The sequence below is a fragment of the Rhinolophus hipposideros genome (genome assembly GCF_964194185.1).
Source record: "Rhinolophus hipposideros genome assembly, chromosome: X".
NCBI classification, from domain to species: Eukaryota; Metazoa; Chordata; class Mammalia; order Chiroptera; family Rhinolophidae; genus Rhinolophus; species Rhinolophus hipposideros.
The window spans coordinates 114,712,178-114,732,523 of record NC_138046.1 but is presented as its reverse complement, the minus strand read 5'-3'; the positions used below and the strand labels follow the sequence as shown (position 1 = coordinate 114,732,523).

Sequence of the window (20,346 nt, the reverse complement as noted above, 5' to 3'; positions counted from 1 at the left end):
CTTCCAATAAAAAGTAAAAGCACCTGTGGGGACAAAGCCCCAAAAAGCAGTTTCCAGGCTCTCGGCCTCACATAGAAGGGTGCTGGCTTGGGTAGTAAATGGCCATCAACTGTGATCAGATGGCCAGCAGCTGTGGCTAGTTGGCCGTCAGCTGTAACCCGTAAGCCATTGGCCATTAATATAACAGCTGTGGCTACGCTAGCAGAAAGGATGGGGGCTAGCAAGAAGATGGTGGCTGGCAAGTGCGGACTGCTGTTAGGACGGCGGGTTGCAGATTATGTAGATTCTGCTTCCTGTGTCTCCAGCCCAGCCGCCAGTGAGAATATATTGGTTTGACTCCCCTAATTATGGCTCCATGGGTGTTCCTTTTTGGCCTCATCATGTCCTGCGTTCTTATGTGGGGAGCGGGACCAGAGACCCCACAGGCCGCCCCGCCGGACGCCCCGCACAACAAATGGCACAGCGAGCAGGGTCCCCTGCGTGACACATGGCGTAGTCAGCAGGACATGGTGCTGGCCAAAGCTCTCCGAAGGGCAGTGAAGCAGTTTGTGCATATAAAAGCTCAGTCTGAGGAAGACCAGGAGGAGCCGCTGCTGGAGAGCTCGATCCCCGTGGAGGGGTGGAAAGATGTGGATGGTTCCCCAACCAGCACAGGCCGGAGAAAGCGGAGAAAGCGAAGGTTGTTGCCGCCCTGTGGGCTGGGAACTGCTTGCTGAGGCAGCCCGGATGCAGGACTTGTCCCAGGAGGAAACGCTTGCTGAGTCCTCCGTGGGACATGAGGGTGAGTTCAAGGTCATCCCTCACCCCCAGGACAGCCCTGGCGAATGTCTATGGACTATGGGGAATTGCCTTCCATCCCTGATTTAATGGACGCTTGACTGTTTGGGAACATACCACCATGTAGTGGGACTGGCGGATGTTTGCTTTTGTGTCTTGATTGGCCGCCATTGATAATATGTAAGCACCTTGACTGAGCTGCTGTTGTTCCAGCACAGTACCCCGAGAGGCCCAGAGAGAGAGTGGCAGTGCCCTGAGAGCCCTGGCTGTGTCCAGGAAGTCTGGCTGTGTCCAGAGAGTGTGGCAGTGCCCTGAGAGGCCCTGGCTGTGCCCAGGGAGACAGGTGGTACCCTAAGAAGCCCAGGAAGTCTGGCTGTGTCCAGAAGTACTGGTGGTGTCCTGAGAAACCCTGGCTGTGCCTGGGGAGACAGGTGGTACCCTAAGAAGCCTAGGAAGTCTGGCTGTGCCCAGAAGTACTGGGGTGGTGCCCGGAGAAACCCTGGCTGTGCCCAGAGAGCCTGGCTGTGTCTAGGATATTGCATTCACCTCCAGGCTCCTCTCACAGGGACCCTCGCAGAAGACGCTTGTCACGCAGATTGTGAGGCGAGACCCTGTAGGGGTGGAGTGTGGGGACAAAGCCCCCAAAAGCAGTTTCCAGGCTTTCGGCCTCACATGGAAAGGTGCTGGCTCGGGTAGTAAATGGCCATCAACTGTGATCAGATGGCCAGCAGCTGTGGCTGGTTGGCCGTCAGCTGTAACCCGTAAGCCATTGGCCACTAATATAACGGCTGTGGCTACGCTAGCAGAAAGGATGGGGGCTAGCAAGAAGATGGTGGCTGGTAAGTGCGGACTGCTGTTAAAATGGCGGGTTGCAGATTATGTAGATCCTGCTTCCTGTGTCTCCAGCCCAGCTGCTAGCGAGAATATATTGGTTTGACTCCCCTACCTATGGCTCCGTGGGTGTTCCTTTTTGGCCTCACCATATCCTGCGTTCTTATGTGGGGAGCGGGACCAGAGACCTCACAGGCCGCCCCGCCGGATGCCCCGCACAACAAATGGCGCAGGGAGCAGGGTCCCCTGCACGACAGCACCTTTTCCAGTTTCACCCTATGCTCTATTCACAGGATTTTGTAAGGTACTGGAAGGTTACTTCTACCCACTTCATAGGGCTCATATCAGACTCCCTCTGAAACAACGTGAATTGCACTCCTTGTACATTCTAAGGGGAACATTGCAGTGTCCACTTGTCATTCTTTATATCAAAGGCTCAGGTTCAACATGATGCGGACTTGTACATTTGTACATGAGCCAGGAATTGTCCATTAATCTACTAAATGATCCAGTCACAGTCTACTGAATTTCGAAGAACTGCCAAGGATGAAACAGCTTTTCCTATTCAACTGGAACTAAGGGGAAATGATTTGGGACAGACAGTGACAAATCGGAGAAAGATAAAAATCACAACTCCTACTAGCTTGCCTAGAAGAGAGTATGCTTTAATTTTATCTGATAGAGCTTCTCCTTGCTTAAAAATGAGTGTTTTCTAGTTAAAGCTAACATTTTTGAATTTTCGTTACCTCCCTGGCTCTATTCTCAGGACTTGATACATCTTAGCCCATTTCATCCTCACAATCCTATGAAGTAGATATAATTATTCTCACTTTTATGAACAAGGAAATGGAAGTGCAGAGAAGTTAAAAGATAAACTTGCCCAAGATTGCACAACTAGTAATAATTGGAAGATAAGTGGGGGAGGAAGAAATTTTCCTCTATCCTAGGTTCTTTTGACTAGTCTAATACTTAAATCAACATGAGACAGATTAACAAGAGAAAATAACCAAATTTAATTACATACGTATGTATGGGAACCACACATCCATGAGAGGTTCAGAGACAGAAAGGTAAAATGAGGTATATATGGCATCCAGAGGCAAGGAATGAGGTAAAGCACCTGGGGCTTCAGAGGGGAGGAGGATCATTTGCAGGACAGTAAGAAGAACAGATGTTTAGTAATTAGATGCTTGTCCTGTCCTACAGATTAGTTATGAAAAGTTATTTCTGGTGATATCACTTAAGAGCAAAGCTCCAATTTAAATTCTTTAAGGTAGAGGTAAAAGTTTTTCATGAGCCCCACAGGGTCTCGATACCCTTCACCTCAAAATAATACATATGTCAAAGTGACACATCTTGGGGGAACTTGTTCTGAACCCCTTCAGAGGCAAGGCTTGTACCCAGGGCATCAGACTATGGCCTACATTCATAACTACTATATTACACTACCTTGGGAAGAAATGCTATGAGTTTTGTATACACAGTCTTATATTGTTACTTTCGTTACTTAGCTCTGTCCCAACACTTTCACACTGTTTTAATCAGTGCTTACTCTCCTGTTTTTTCCAAATGAAGCTATGAGCTACTTGAAAGTAAGGACTGCTGTGTCCTAAATGGCCAACGCCCATAAAATGTATGCAGCAGGACTAGGACTTGAGTGAGGAGAGTGAGGTACTCACTTCCAGTGCAAAATTTAAGAGGGCTCAAAAAAAGTCAGCAATCAAGATGAGTAACATTTTAATGCAAAGTTTTTTAAAAACCAAAATATGCCATGCTGAGTCATATTGGAGCCTGAGGCAAAAGGGAAAATCAGAAATAGTGATCCTATCTTTGAAAATATTGGCATCTTGGTCATATCATGGAATTTTTGCATTAATTTTGATTTCTTAAAAATATTGCACTAAAATATTATTTGTCTTGATTATTGAGTTTTTTGGTGTATCCCCACCTTAAAATTTGCTCATTTTCCTCACCCTAGTCCAGGCAGTGGGTATAACTGAATAAATGGTTGAGTTCACATGCCAACATCTACATTTTATAGATGAGAAAACTGAGACCAAGGTGCAGAGAAGTGGAAAACATTATTCAAGGCCACACAACTAAATGGTGTTGATTGTTTTGGAATTGCAACATCAACTTTGTAACTTCTGCTATCCCAAACTTAATATCTTAAAAATGGAATTTATGCTCTGGCTAAGAACAATGAATGGCACAAACAAATGAAATTTATAGGTAGGGCAAAAACGTGAGCCAATGGTTTAGAGGTTGCTCTAACAAATGCATTATCAGCTACTTACATATGATAATATTGAAAAATAAGACTTGATTGCCATCATTGTAAAAAAATTATTATCATTAATTTATTCAACAAACATTTATTCAGTACCTACCATGGAATTTATTTTCTTTTTTGCTTTTTAGTAGAACTCCTACTGGGCCATAAGATGAGCCCAAAACACAGGTAATCAATTGATTTGTTAGATTAACCTCTGGATATAATGACATTAAATGAAATGACTGTGTTTTATATCTATAAAAAAATAAAACCAGAGCATAGTTGCTACTCTCAGTGAATAATGGAAAAGACAAATACAGCAACACACATTAAGTCAACAAAACTTAAAGTTGTAAGAGACATTGTTTCTAGGAAATTATTTGTATTTGCCTGACTCGTCTGAAGTTGGTTATCTTGGTTATTACAAGCAGGTTGTTAACAAGGTCAGAGCCATTGACCAACACTCTCAAAAAGTCCCTCAAAGAGCATGTCCTGCTAACAATGACTCATTCCTTAAACACTCACTGAGTACCTACCGTGTACCAGATTGTGTTAGATACTGGGGCTACACGGCTCTGGAGTCAGGGATTGCTTTCAGTGGGGTGGAGATGGGAGATGGTCAACAGGCAAGAGTTCAGAGGTCTGCCAGAAAGGTTCATGGAAGACTTCTCAGAGGGGCCAGAAGCATGCCCATTTAGAGTTGGGGTGTTTAAAAGGGCCCAATAGATAACTCCCCATTGGAGATCTGAATTCCTTATAAAATAAGACAAAGAAATTGGCATTTAAAGACTGAACTATTACCTTTATTCCTGATACAGTGTATATTGGAAACTATGGCTTATACCTGCCAACAAGTGGACTTCACAGTGCTGAACCTCAGAATTAGACTTACCCATCCACCCAGCATCCCCGTACCAAAGCAGACCTTGACAACTTCAGGGACAAAGTCTGCCTCTGGAACATTGGAAGAGAATGGTGGCTCCCTGGGGCAGCTTGCACCCAAAAAGGTAGGATTGGATGACGTGTGTCCATATATTTTGTGTGCTGTATAAACAGTGTGATGTAAATGTGCATGTGTGTATAAGTAAACTTTAATATGCTTCCTAGAAGTACTTAGCATTTGAGCCATCTAATCAAGAATCTACATTCTGCAGACAGAGAAAGACAAATACCATATGATCTCACTTACATGCGGAATCTAAAGAAAAATATAAGTGAATGTACTAATCAGAAACAGTTTTGGAGACAGAGGAAAAACTGAGGGTTTCTAGATGGGTGGGGGGATGGGGAGAAGGGAGAAGGTGAGGGGATTAGAAAACAGTCGGTAACCAGAAGATGGCCACGGGGTTTTGAAAATTAATTTGGGGAACGTAATCAATAATGTGGTAAAGATTTTGTAGGGTATCCGATGGACACGTGTCCCATTAGGGAGACCACCTCAGGAATGATGTAGATGCCTGATCACGGCACTGTACACCTGAAGCTGAACAACAATGAATGCCGACTATAATTTTTTATATATATGTATGTATATACTTACAAGAAGCGGAGTAAAGCATTAGGAATTGAGACAGTGGAAATGCAATGGCTGTGTGCGATGTCAGAGGGGTAGTGGATGGGGGAGGGGAGTTCACACTGTGAGGGATATAAATGACAAACGTCAAAGTAAAAAAAAAGAAAAAAGAAAAAAAAAAGACTCTACATTCTGGAGAAGTTTAAGCACTATAAATATTGTTATCTCAATCTATACCCAGATTTAGATATGGGTATATCTAAGTTATTAATAAATTTAATAAATAAAAAAGTTAATAAATTTTAAAAAATAATAAATATGTTAGAAGTAATTTTTCATTGGTGAAATGATTGACATTTGATATATATATGGCCGACTAGAAAGATTTGACTGGCTCAACTGCCTTTGCACAAATGACGTATAAGAATCTGGCATGCTGAGCAGTCTAATACTTTAGAGCAGTGCCCTGGGTCTAAAGCCTTGTGCGTCCTGTGCCCACCATGTCATGGAAAATTCATTTGGAGACTTAACTGTTGGATTGGCTGGCTCCAGGTCTCTCACAAGGCTACAATCCAGTTGTCAGCCAGGACTACAGCTGTCTGAGACTTGATAAGGCTGAGGATCCCCTTCCAAGAATACTCACAAGAGCCCTCAGTTCCTTGTCATGTGGATGTGACACATGACATTGGGCTACTCACATGTGGCAGCTGGCTTGACCCAGAATGGATGATGATGATGATGATGATGATGATGATGAGAGAGAGAGAGAGACCACACTGACCACACTTCCTTTTATGATCAAGTCTAAAGTCACCATCACTGTAATTTATTCTATTCATTAGAAGCAAGTCACTACTAAATCCAGCCCCATTCCAGGGAAAAGTATTACACAGTATCAGGGGATCATTGGCGGCCATACTGGAGGCTACCCAGCACACCTTGTGAATTGTTAACTGACTACGCATATGGCAGCCTCCAGATGCTATGAAAGTGGTTATACATTATTTATCAACCTTTCTCTCATAGTTTTGCAAACATAGTAACACCATTACCTCTTTGCTCTGCAAATGCAAAGGGCACTCCAGCAGGTAAATGGACAGTAATAACTCCCTTTGCACTGCAAAGATTCAAGGGAGGTTCGGATGAATTGCTTTGAGGCAGTTTTTGTTTGTGTCTTTGAAGTACAAGATTGTTCCTTAACTAGAATGATAGTTCGGTTTGTATTCCTCAAGCCCACCTCCACCAAGCCAGCAAAACTAGATGCCAGTCTAAGCATAAAAAAAGAACTATTGACTCTGATAGTTCATTTTATTTAAACCCTTATTCTAAGGTGACCTGTGAAAACAAGCAAAATGTCACTATAAACAGGAATTTTTGAGTGAAAGATGTCAGTATTTTCCAAAGAACAAAATGTGGATTTGCTTCAGGGAGGTTAAAAAATTTCTTTTCTTGGTTTTAAAACACACACACTTTCTCTCTCATGAAAACATTAAATGAAAAAACTAAATGCTTTGCTTGCTAATAAATTTACTAAGTAGAGATTTGGGCTGAGTTAGCCAGAGGCAAACATGGTCTCATGTGAATATTTTCTAGTCGGTATACATATATGGTCATTTGATGGGTTAGAGGTGTGGGCCTTTTGTCTATTTTTAGCCCATTATTTCTGCAGCCTCAGCCAGTGCCCGTGCAACTTCATTCGTGGGATGAGGCTCTTCATACCAGTTCCAGATAAAACCTCCAAACAAGCAATGAAATGTTCATGGGAAAAACACATGGTAAAGGGAAAAAAACAATTTTCCTCTTACAGGACATATGAATCAGGTTATCCCAATAGAGAAATGAAATTTGCCCACTTAGTATTAAACACACAAAGATGAGTGAAGTGAAAATTTGCCAATGATGCAGTGGGTGTAAACATTTTCACACAGCCTTTCCCCCCAGTTTTGCACGGTGGTTGTCAAACCTGGCCCAGATGTTTCACATCGGTCTTCCGAGCTCACATCTTCGCCTAGGCCGGCAGAAGCTCAGTGTTTGCTCTGGATGAATTTCCCTATACTCTGTACCTTCAAGACCAAATGCATCTTAGACCTTAGCGTTTTGTACTGCCTTGGCAAGCTCCGTGTGGCTGGTAACTTTAGCTATAAAAAATGCTTTTAAATAATTTCTGTGATAATTAGATTAAGGTTTGTGCTTTGAAGTTGGCCTCTAGTTGGCATTTGGATATCACTTAACAAAATCAGACTAGGCTTTTGTGCTCCTATGTTGCACCCCGTAGCCATGGAGCCTATTAAGTTTTTACTTCAAGGCCGGATTAGTGGATCTGAGCAAGTTTATCAGCACCAATACATCTTTGAGAAAGGTGCTTTTTTCGGGTAGCATTTTCTCCGTTCCTCAACCAGCTCTCTTTTCTATCAAATTTTTAAATAACAATTCATGTTGACCGAGACTGGTGCTTCTCAAACACTAATGTGCATATGAATCAGGAAATATCTTGTTAAAAAGCAGGTTCTGATCAGTAGATTTGGGGTGGGACCTGATATTCTACATTCCTAATGAGTGTCCAGATTATGTTGATGTGGCCAATTCCAGACCTACTTTGAGTCTCAAGGGTCTAGAAATAAAGCAATAGTGATTATAGGCAAAAATTGTTTTGCTTTAATATAAACCTAGGTGAGCCATCCAAGGATTGAGAAATAACAGCTTCTCACCTAAAGAGACTCTCTCCCTCTTCTCTCAAGGCAAACTCTTGAATTTTCTTCTGGCTACCTAGGTTTGAATAAAGGAAATACTGTTTGAGCCTCTTTAGATCGATGAACATATTCCTTGTTTCTAATGACTGTAGTAAGTAATGGAAATTGGATGGACATTTTTAGCAATTGTCTTTTCTCTTTAAAACGTCAGCACATTAGCTGTGGTTTGTTGTGGTTTATTCATTTGAAGTGACCTCCAGTGCTGCTCAGGAAACACTCTACAAGCTACTTTAAGATAATTAATCATATTGAATTAGTGATTGGTTTTTAAAAGCCTTTCTAATGCCAATACATTCTCAAGGACTTGCATTGTCATTCTCTCTCTCTCTCTCTCTCTCTCTCTCTCTCTCTCTCTCTCTCCCTTTCTCTCATAATTGACCTATGTCCTACAAACTCCAGAAAACTCCCTAAATTTGTTGACTAATACTAATAATTAGAAGTAGCAAGATGAAGGAGCCCCATCTCTTTAAGGATGTCCTGCCTAGCTCCGAGAAGAAAACTGGCTAGGCCAGATGGGACCTTAGCTGTCAGAGGACTAGAGAAAAATTCCCTTTGCTAGCCACTGTAGAGTTTCAGACACATCCAAAGGACTGGTCACACTCAACTTGACACACATGATTTAATTTCACAGAATACGTTCCCTTTTAGGTCTTTCTTGTACTTGAAGAATGTGCGGTCTGCAGAGAGGGAAAAGCAAACGATTCCCACTGAATCTCTTTCTTGGATTGGATTTACTTGCCAGGATCTTGTAGAGCAAATACCCAGGACAGAAATAATGCAATTCACAATTTCTATCTAAGTTACTCCAATGTCTTGGCAAGTCTAGAACACTTGGTAGGTGACTTTCTTTGAGTTGTAATTCAGGGCTTGCCATTTCCCTTGCTGTTATGGAAAAAAGTAGTAGCTATCTTTATGCTACATTACCCTGGATACAGGAGCCTCAGTATCTGGCTTCAAACCACTGCTTCATTACTTAAGTCACTTAACCTCAGTTTCCTCATCTGAAAATGGAGATAATAAAAGTACCTTCTCTGTAGACATTTTGAAGGAATACTTCCTGGCACAATAAAGTGCTCAATAAAAGTTACCCATTATTTTAATCCAATTCAACACAATTACCGGCAAAATGGCCAACATGGATCATTGCAACATGATCTACTACAGTGCCCTGCACCCAAAGATGCCAATTCATTAAGTCTGGAGGTTCACCTGGAAATCTACACTTTTAGCAAACAGATCTAGGTGATTCTGATGTTGGTCGTCCAGGGACCGTTCCTGAAGAAGGCAGTTCTGTAGCTCTTCTTGAGATGGTAACAGTGCAACCCAACCCTGCCTGCCACTCTCTGCTTACACTGCTTACACTGCTGTTACTAAATATCCTTCAACAAAGATCTTCAAGGGGATGACTTTCATGTAGTTTGACATTTTGAAATACATTCTGAATTATCCTCAGTTGTAACAGCTAGTTTTGGTTCAACACCTATGATTTATTCACTAAAATCTAACTACAATTAATGACTATGCAAGGGCCTATCTGATAACGCTCTATAGCCACACTATATGTTTGGCCAGAGTACTCTGGTTAGATAACAGAGGTGGGGCTGCCTGTTCACCCAGTTTTTAAATCTAAATGAAATGTTAGAATTCAAATAAAAGACTCTGAGCCTATCATCATTATATGTCAGAAAAGTTATTTTGTCATTTGGAACAAATACTCATAGACAGTACCTATACATTAAAAAGATGTTGAAAAGGTAAAGAGAAGGGGCTCTTCTTGTGTATCTGTCATCTACCATGAGAAGAGTATGCCTTAGGAAGCTGCTGATTCCATAATGAGACACACGTAGAACAAGCCTCAATCTGATTCACAGCCCAACGCAGAGCTGCCATAACTGACTGAGAAACACATGAGTAAAAACAATAAATGTTGTTTTAGCAAACCACTAGGGTTTTGAGAGGGGGTTGTTTGTTATGCAGCAGCATCATAGCGTTAGCTGACTAATACAGGAGGGTAACCTCCATTTACTCAGGACTCACTCCTTGCCAAGCACTATTTACATTAGCTCCTTTCCTTTAACCTACAAAATTTCCTTCAGAGGTCTACTGATGTTCCCTTCTTTCATGAAACATTTGCTCAGAGAGGACAAGGACACACAGCTAATAGGTGACTGAGCCAGAAATTCAAATTCAGTGTGCTCATGTCTGAATACAGTGATTATTTCATGGCTTTTTTGTACCTTGCTGTCCTGAATTAGGTGCTGTCACACCACAGATGATAGCAACACCACCATAAAAGTAATCTCACTCTTTTAGGAAGGGCTTTACAGGCCAATGCACTTTCATGTATCTTTTTTCATTAATAAAAAAATGTCCAATTACTAATTGGGGTACTTAGTTCTGCTCTAGATTGAATCACAGCCCATAAGACTTGAAATGGCAAGTCTTTAGTTCGGGAAGTTTTGTGCTTTAGAAAGCACATGAAGGCTTAAAGTAGACTGAAATATTTTAAGGTTATAACTATGAGAGAAAATATACCAGATAAAACCAGTTGAGCCAGTGTTTAGAGCTTTTCTTGACCAAAGTAGACAGACTCCATAGAAACTACTCAGGACCGTCCCTCTGACCCCCCTGCAGGAGAAGGCACCCAAAAGTCACCACCAATATTGTCACTATTGTCACTCAGAAAGAACAGCAATATTTTCTAACTCTGGCTGCACATTAGAATCACTCGGGGAGCTGAAGAAAAAGAAACATCTGGGTCCAGCTGTCAGACAAAGTCCAAAATTTCTGAGTGAGAGGCTGGGCATCTGTATTTTTTGAAGTTCTTTTGGCGATTCTAATATGCAGCCAGAATTACATCTCACTAAACTAGAAGATGGGACACAGAAGATGTATTTGCTGGCATTTAACATTGAAAACCAATTCCAGTCATTGGCCCATACCTGGATATTGGAATGAGGTTCAGCTTTGCATGTCTTTGAAATTCCTACCCAGTGACTCTCCCATTATTCTTTATCATTTATCTTTCCTCCATTGAATATTTACTGAATCCATAGTTATTTACTGAAACCCATATCTATGTAAATTCCTAAAATGGGTTTGCCAAGGCCTGCAGTGTAAAAGTCTATAGAGTTTGTAAGGAATTCCCTAAAATAGAGGCCACTAACTTAACAGGAGAGACGTCACTGGCTTCATTAGCCAAATAAATAAATAAATGCAAAGACTGTCATTTATATCGATTCTATACACGATTCACACTCTCCTATAACTATTTTGGGGCACTGACATTCTGGTTTCATTTGCACGTTCAAGCTTCCAAGAATTGACTGATTTGCATAGGCCCAGATTGAGATCCTGTGTGCTAACTTTCTTCTGCATACAGAGACCCCTTGTGGCACTTATCTGATTGCCTCCCCAGGTTACGTGAGAAAATTTCTAGTTCTTTTACAGCAAGACAAACAACTCCCTTATTGTACTGGTGGCAATTAATTTCAATTAATTTGAATAAAAGTAATATCTAATATTTATGGAGTACTTTCTATGTGCCCGGTACTCTTCTTAGTGTTGTATGTGTAGTAACTCATTTAATTCTTAACCTGATGAGGTAGTAGGTGATTTATTATCCCCATTTTACAGGTGAAAAAACTGAGGCACAGAAAAGTTGAGTAAGGTGCCCAAGGTCGCACACTTATTAAATGATAAAGCTGGAATTTGAACCCAGAAAGATTCATTTCAGAATCTGGATTTTTAGCCACTGGAATATATTGCATTCCCTAGTAGGTAGGGGACCTGTGTAAGTACATTTCAGGAAAGGATGTAGAGCAACTGGTACTCTCATTACTGCTAGTCGAAGCACAAATTGGTACAACTACAAACAAATTGGCAGTATCTATTTAAGCTGAACGAACGCTTACCCTGTGACTTAGTAATTCTTGGGTATGTAACCCCCAAAATGTATGCTTGTGTTGATGAAATGACATGAATTTGAATGTTTATAGCACTACTAATAACAACACTAAACTGGAAACTACTCAAATGTCCGTCAACAGGAAAGTAGGTAAATAAATTCTGGCATATTTACACCACTATGCAGCAATGAGAATAACCAATCTATAACTACACAGAGTAATAACGATGGATTTCACAAACATGATGTTGACTAAAAGAAGTGAGGAAAAAAGAGCACATGCTGTATGATTCTATTTATATAAAGTTCAAAGGCAGGCAAAAAAGATCTCTGCTATTAGGGGTCTGTCTGTTGGTTACTCTTAGGGGTAGCAGATGTGACCGCAAGAAGTATTTAGGGAAGAGGTCTTCTTGGGTGCTGGCTATAAGCATATATTTAAGTTTTGACAATTCAGTGAGCTGCACATTAGGTTATATGCATTTTTCGGTATGGATACTATTTATCAGTAAAAAGTTTGAAAGGGTACTCTCTATGATCATATATTATCGAGGGTTAGGAGATTTAGGTAAATATTTTCAAATAAACAATGCATATTTAAGAAAAAGTCATTCCAGGCAATCAAAGAGTAAGTTTCTGATGTCTCTAGTTCTTCCCTGCTTTCCCACTTCTTACCACAAACGCCAACCTGATGAGTTAACAATAATAAGAGAAAATGATCACGTCAGCCAGGCATATGAGACAGGTTCAGCGTGCTTGTGCCCGCCCCCAGACAGGGGTTCAAAAGTGGAAGACTAATGAGAACTGTGTGAAGGTGCAGTTGGTAGGAGGCATCAGAACAAAGCGTCCATGCTTCTCTCACCTTTGCATTTTCTAGAGCACCCGTCACAAGGGTATGCAAAGCAAGTGAAAGAAGGAGTAGGTTTCTTTTGTAGGAATCTTCAAGAGTGAGGAAACTGAGGTCTAGAATGAGAAGCCACACCACATGACATTCTGCCGAAGGTCAATCCCCTTTAGGAAGGATTTGATGGAAGCGGTAGGGGCGGCCTCCCTAAGAAATCTTACTACTCCTGCACCCCTGTGGAATCAACCATTTGAGAGGTACAGCCCAATCCATAGTGCCCCATTTATCCCACTTCTACTTTTGAGAGAGAAAGACTTCATAAACTGTCACAAAGGCAATGCTTGGCCAGGGAAAACACTAACTTCTGTTTGCTTAAGAAGCACGCCTATAAAAAATGTTCATCACTTACAGATGCCTTCAGCCAAGTTCTTAGTTCCATAGGAAGAGTTTTTGAATCTAGATCAAAAGTTGTAATACAAACAGCCGCAAAATTTACTTCTATATCAGGCAAGACAATGGTTCTCTTCCTTGTCCCAGCCTATGAACCCAGCCACCTTACCAGATAGCTAGAAGCCATGAAGCCACAATCTCTGTTTCCTTCTCTTCCTCCGTGCATGGCACAGAATTATGGATAATTAAATATGAGATAACTTTGGCAAACACTTTTCTTAGAGTTCTGCTGATTATTCTCAGGGGGAAAATCATATTAAAAAGAACTAATTTGATTTAATGACTGAATTCACCCAATCATTTAGTGAATTTGCTTCCAGGCCTGATTTCCAGTTGCATTTGAAATCTCACACTATTTTCAGGATCAGATTTATTCCCCCCTCATTGTCCCCATGACCTCTCCCATTCATCTCCTTCCTTCTCCATTCATTCTAGGCTCACCCACTATCCACCTGAAGTCTTTCTTTCCCATCAGGACTTAGTGGGACTAAGCTGAGAATTCCAACATGGCTTCAGTGGTGGGAAGATTTTCCTAAAGATTGGTCTGAATATTCAAATATTGTAAAAAGGCTTTGGCTCCCTTCTGGGTTACCACCTGGGAACATTGTTCATCACCTCAGCCCAGTGGTTTGGTGCCCTCGGGTTGGCTATGAGAACAATCATCAACTTTCAAAGCCTTTTCAGTGTCTTTATGACAGCAGGGTTGTGGCTTCCAGTTTCCATTATTACTGCAGCCTGGATTTACTGAGGAGCTACAGCGGGCGCACGAAGGGTCCTCATGAAGCAAGGTGTCCCAGCTGAGTCCCAAATCAGGAGTCGGTATGTCAGCAGAACCACCGGGCTGAGAATACCTGCCATCCGGGTCTTGCTTGAGTTGATTTGAGGTACTTTTCATTTGGGGGCAAAAAGAGGAGGAAAGACCCCTGGAGAGAGGAGCAAAGGGGGACAAATGCTTGGTCTGGTGTCTGCCCTGTGCCTGATCTGATGAGCATTCTGAAATCCTAGAAAGAGAAGGGTCAGGGCCTAAAGCTGAAAGGGCTCCATTCATCAGAGACTTTCTGACATGCTGGGCCCAAAAAGGGGTCATGTTCTCCCAGCCCTCCTCTATCGCAGACCATCACATTGCATTGGCACCTCGGGGCCTTGGGGTATGGCAGTTCACAGGAGAGACACAGGTGCCTACCTAGCAAGAGTCAGGAACTAGGTGCTTGGCAACAAGGATAGCTCAGAAGAATGTGGTCAACTGCTTTCTTGAATACCTACCTGTAAGACACTTGTCTTGCAAAGTCCTAGGGATGGGGTGGGTAGTGATAGGCTAGGAGTCCATAATTTGGGCATAAATGTAACATCATTCGTACCCAAAACTGCTGAGATCTGGGAATATTTTAATTATTCTAGAAAAGAGTGTGCTCCCCAATCTCCTTGAAAATGATTACACAGATTGTTTTGTTGGACTATTTCCATAATATTAAGGTGCTCTGTGAAAAGAATATAGTAGTCAAAATAGTTTGAGAAATGCTGGGTTAAATAACATCAAGCAAATTTCTTTACTGAAAATCTTCTCATCTCCTTTAATGTGCTTATGGGATAGTGAGTCCCTGGCCCAGTCAGAATAGGCAAGGTTATGCTGTAATAAAAACTGACTCCAAAATCTCAGTGGCTTGCATAGGCAAAGGTCTATTTCTCTCTCATTAGTTCTGCTGCACATCATCTTCCCTTTGGGACCTAGACTGAAGGAACAGACTCTATTGTTGTGTTTTTGTTTGTTTGTAGAAAAATACTCTTTTTTTTACATACAATAATAAGCACAGATTGTATATGTAGACGTGCGGGAAAGTTAATACCTGTGGGGCAAACTTTGACCAATGGGGAGATGAGCCATGGCTGAGAGTCAGCAGATAAAACCCCTATCCATTCTCCCTCTGATGGACTGTATGAGGCACAGTTCTTTCCTTTAGCCATGGGCCCAGAGCTTGCACCTGAGAGTGTCAGCTGTGTCTCTCGCAGTTTGTTAGAAAGCTCGCTGGGAAGCAGTGGCCAATGGCACAAGGCATCATCTTATATTTTAATCTCATCCTACTCTGTCCTCTACTTTAGCTACCCTGGATTATACCTCCCGTGAAAGCATTAGAATTTAAGCCTTGCCCCAGCCTCTGTTTTTCAGGGCAAATATCAGGAATTTCTGGTTTCATAGATCATTGGAGTTGCTATCTTAGGCTTCCTTGCTCTTCTTCCATCTCACAAAGTATACCCAGCTTTGGAAAACGCTGTTTCTCTATATGGAACATTCTTCCTTCAGACATATACATGGCTTACTGTCTCACCTCCTTCAGGTCATTGGCCAAATATTACCTACCCATTGAGGCCTTCCCTGCTCTCCTATTTAAAGTTGTACACACACCCAACTATATTATTTCACCCCATTTATTTTTCTCCATATTTCCATATTACATCTTCATTTATCACTCTCTGAGATTGATACATTTGCAAACTCCATGAGAGCAAGAATATTCAATAAGTATTTATGGGTCGGATGAATGGATGGATGATGGATGATGGATGATGGACAGACTGATAAATGGACAGATGGATAGATGGAGCAGTGGGTAATAAGGAACTGCCCCTCTTCATGGCTCAGGATCTCTGTAAACATGGTGTAAAGAGCACTGGACCAAGAGTCAGGCTTGCCAGATCTGGATCTGGTTTGATGTAAACACCCTGAGTGACCTTGGGCAAAGAGAATTTGAACTGGGCTTTAGAGTTTACAATGTGCCTTGACTGTATTTTCTCCTTAGATCTTGAAAATAACTCTGTGGGATGGGTAAGTCTTAACTTTGTTTTACAGATGAAGAAACTGAGGCTCAGAAAGCTAGGTGGCTGCCCCTGGGTCACACAAACAATGACAGAGAAACATCGCATGAGGGAATAGCCTCCAAAACCTTTACAACCCCTTCTTGGTTCTAAATTATGAGCGGATATGTAGGTGACAGAGGACACCTGGTACCAGGAGAATGTTTTAGGGAAACAACTTTCACGGTAATTTTGAAAAATAGTATCCAGCATTTTATTACCACATTGATAATTAATTAAACAAATTTCCAGAAAATATGTATAATACTGCTAAACTCAAATGACTTTTACAAGGAAGGACATGAATGTACCGTGTTTCCTGAAAATAACACCCAGCCAGACCATTAGCTCTAATGCATCTTTTGGAGCAAAAATTAATATAAGACCCGGTATTACATTATATTATATTATATTATACCCAGTATTATTTATATTATATTGTATTACATTACATTATATTATATTAGACCCGGTATTATATTACATTACATTACATTACATTACATTACACCTGGTCTTATATTAAAATAAGACCGGGTCTTATACTAGTTTTTGCTCCAAGAGACGCATTAGAGCTGATGGTCCAGCTAGGTCTTATTTTCGGGGAAACACAGTATTCTGTCTTAAGTGTTCCAGGTACATTCTGTGCAATGTGATGTTGTATTTCATAAATAATAATGGGTCCTCTTTCTGTCAAGTTCATTGTCTTTGAAAGCTAGGACAATCGACTGTCAAGTGCAGAGAAAAGAGTCAGCCAGCAGGTAAACAACAATGGGTTTATTTTATTCAATAATTTATTTATCACAGAATTCGATCAATGCTTTTAAAATGCCTTTGATGATGACAAAGAGGATGGTGGCATTTGAGAACCTGCTAGGGGCTCTGCAGCTGAGACTGAGTAAGGTGTAGGGGAGTTTTGTGGATATAGACGCAGGTGTAAACAGAAGTAAAAGCAGCAGCCACTCAGGTCCTAGTGCCGCCCCTGCCTCGGAATACTGGACTGGGAAATCAGCAGATGTGCTGGAGGCTTTAAGTTGTCAACCTTTCTATAAACCAATGCAGGCAAAACACAAAGCTCCCCCATTTCAGAGGCCTATGAAAAGGGTTAATCAGGGTCTATAAAATTCTGCATGAAGAGTACTCAAAACATTTAAGAGTGTCAGTGGACGATTTCTTCCCTATACTCTTGGCCAGGGTAAGTTTTGGGCCCAAAGTATGAATATGGGGTGTGCATACTTTTAAAATTCTGCTGTGAAAGATAGTGTCCCTACCTGCTAGGACTTTATTCTCCATTAGGTAGGCAGGAAAAACACTTATGTAGAAACTCAGAAGCAGATGAAACATGCAAATAACTATAAAGAAAATGGAGTTATATTGGGACCCCATAGTTTCAACTTTGGATTTCAGTTCTGGCTGCTATCCAAGGAGCCAGGGGCTTTAAGAGAATCTGGTTAGTGTCACCCCTGGTGAGGTTCCTTTGGGAACATTTTTGGAGCCTATAGCCTGTATGGCTGCATGGGTGTCTGATTAGTGCTGTCGCACAGGGCCCTGTGCTCAGAAGGGCTCCAACTGTGGTTGAATGCTCTATTGTTGTCATATTGAAATTCTTAATAATTTTATCTTCGAGTTTGTGTTTTGTAAATGAAATCTTATGGGACAATGAAACATGGGGGGGTGGAGACTTGGAGCCTGGCCCACCTTGAGTCTGCCTCCTGCCACCTCCCCACTGCACTGATGGGTTCTGGGTCACCTCCTGTCCTCTACCCACTGGAGCCCCAGCCTTGCCTGGCCTCCCCTCTGCTCTGTGACCGCTACCACCCTCTACCCGGGCAGTGTCCAGGTAGCAAGGTGGGGAGGGACAGAGTGGTGTGGGGAGGGTGAGGTAGGGGATTGGGGAGAGAGGGAGGAGCCCCATGTTCTACCTGGCACAGGTGGCAGGAATATCAGGATAGGGGGCGGGATTGGACATTTGCTCCATACGGAGTCTCAAGTGGGGCACGTCAGGAGCCCTCCCCACCATGGTGGGTTCAGCAGACAACTTGATAGGTGTGAACCTCTAGCCCACCCCCAATCCAGGTGAGGAAGTTGCAACCCCTTGATGGTTGGCCATCTGCCATGGGTTGGAGCAGTGGACTGTGGGAAGGGGGGATTGACTTCCCAGCTAGGGAGGGACTGGACTTGAACTAGACATGGGTCCAGTGACTGGTAGAAGGGGGAACCTGGCAGGCAGTGCCCACATGCACCCCCTCACAGAATGGGATCCCTAGGAGCTTGTGAGGGTTTAGCATGACATTAAGTCGGAAATAAAAAAGAAGAAAGAACGAGAACACAGAGGAAAGGAAACATTTTATATTTTAGTACCTTTAACAGCACTTTGTTTTCCTGCTTTGTGAACAAGGGGTCCCGCATTTTTATTTTGTAGTAAGCCCAGCAAATTATGCAGCCAGCCCTAGACTACAGAATATATTTTCAATAGTTACAATGAAAGGGAAGGGAGCCATAGCCACCATCTTGGCACAGGCTGGCCCAGAGGGAGGGCAGTGTCTACTCGTCTATATATCCATTAAGCATATAGAGGCCCCTCTCAGCCCACCCTTCTTATTCACTTTGCCCCCGAGTCCTATTGGCTGTGGGCCCACACGCTGCTGCCTGCTGTAAGACCTGGCAGCAAGGACTTGGAGTTGCACTTGCTGCTGTTCCTGATCCTAAAACTTCTAAATCTCATCATTTTGCATGTAAGCCATTCGGGGCTCTCACCAGCTCCCTCTGGCATTCCTGCCTTCAGCAGGCGTGTGCTTTGCCTGCCTTCCAAAGCAGCTGGAACACACGGGCTAACATGCAGGCACAAGCAAAACGTTCTCATTTTAAATGGGTTTGCCCCACAGGTAAGTGATAGCAGGACAGAAATATTCATGAGACTCCCCCGAATAGCCATGTTGGAGTAATATTTGGTGGAAAGGAAGGGGAAGGAGGAAAGGTCAACACATTTGTAAAGTAATATACGGTTATTACCTTTTTTCTTCAAGTGTTAAAATGGAAGCCTAGTCGTTAATCCAATAATTAATCAAAGCACACACTTCAATGGACAAGCCTGAGTGGAACCCGATGATGGAACCTGATGATGTCAGGCAGTGGAAGAAAAAAAAAAAAACCTTTCTGCTTTGAGAGTCAGAAGCATGTCCCATTCCAAATTAACAAACAAAACAAAAGAAAACACTCCAGATGCACTTCAATTTCAGGATTCATGAGTAGTGTAAGAAAGAGCTGTTGGTTTATCTCAGCTGTGCTGAACATTTTCTTCAGTTACTCCCATCAGCGGCTGAGCTCATCAGTTTTGGAAAGCGTCCTAGGATGTCTCATTAGGCTGTTTGAAATTATTGATGTCAGAATAAAGCACTCTTACCCCTTACTTTTTCATCGCTAATTAATGGATTAAAAGTCCACTATAACAGTGTTAGAATCTATAGCTCAGGAAGAAGGTGGTCCTGGACTGTTGCCCAGCTACGTCTGACAGCATCCAGTGCTGCCAATACCTGGCCATCAGTGTGCATTATGAGGGAGACAACAAAACCCACCGATAATACTTCTGGAGTGGTTGCTAAGTTTAGAGGCATCCATTAATGGACTCTTTGTTTTTAGTGAAATGGAAGTTTGTTATTTCAAAATTTTGTTTTGAATTATTAATTTATGTAGAAATAAGAAATGCTTGGGTTTTTAAGCCAAATCAGCTTGGGTCCACAAAGTCATTCTGCCTATTTTAAGATGAGGAAAGGCCATCTGTTTGTCCGGAAGAGAATTGACTAGCTTTTGAGTACCTTGTACAGTAACAAATGATGGACCATTTTAAATGGGTTGGTTTAGTTAAGTCTAGAGCCTATTCTATATTTTAACTCTCTATTCATAGATTTTTCCCATGATGTTGTGAAATGATCATACACACGAGTTCTGGTGGCATGTGGCTGTTCATAGCCCTTGCTTAGTACCTTTAATTCTAACAGTAATAGCTTCCACTTACTCAGTGCTTACGATGACCCAGGAATCACAGTAAATGCTTTCCATATGCTCTTTTATCTTCACAACCATCTTATGAGCTAAATATCATTATCTCTATTTTAAAGATCAGTAAACTACCATTTAATGGGGTTAAGTAAT

General features: G+C 42.0%; 1 long non-coding RNA gene across 1 annotated transcript in view; it reads left to right on the top strand.

Annotated features, from left to right (window-relative positions):
• Positions 1–20,346, top strand: part of LOC308495516 — a 232,239-nt gene that overhangs the window by 148,448 nt on the left and 63,445 nt on the right. Inside the window, exon 4 of the long non-coding RNA XR_013992995.1 lies at positions 4,702–4,890. This is a non-coding gene — a long non-coding RNA (uncharacterized lncRNA). The remainder of the gene's footprint in view (positions 1–4,701; positions 4,891–20,346) is intronic.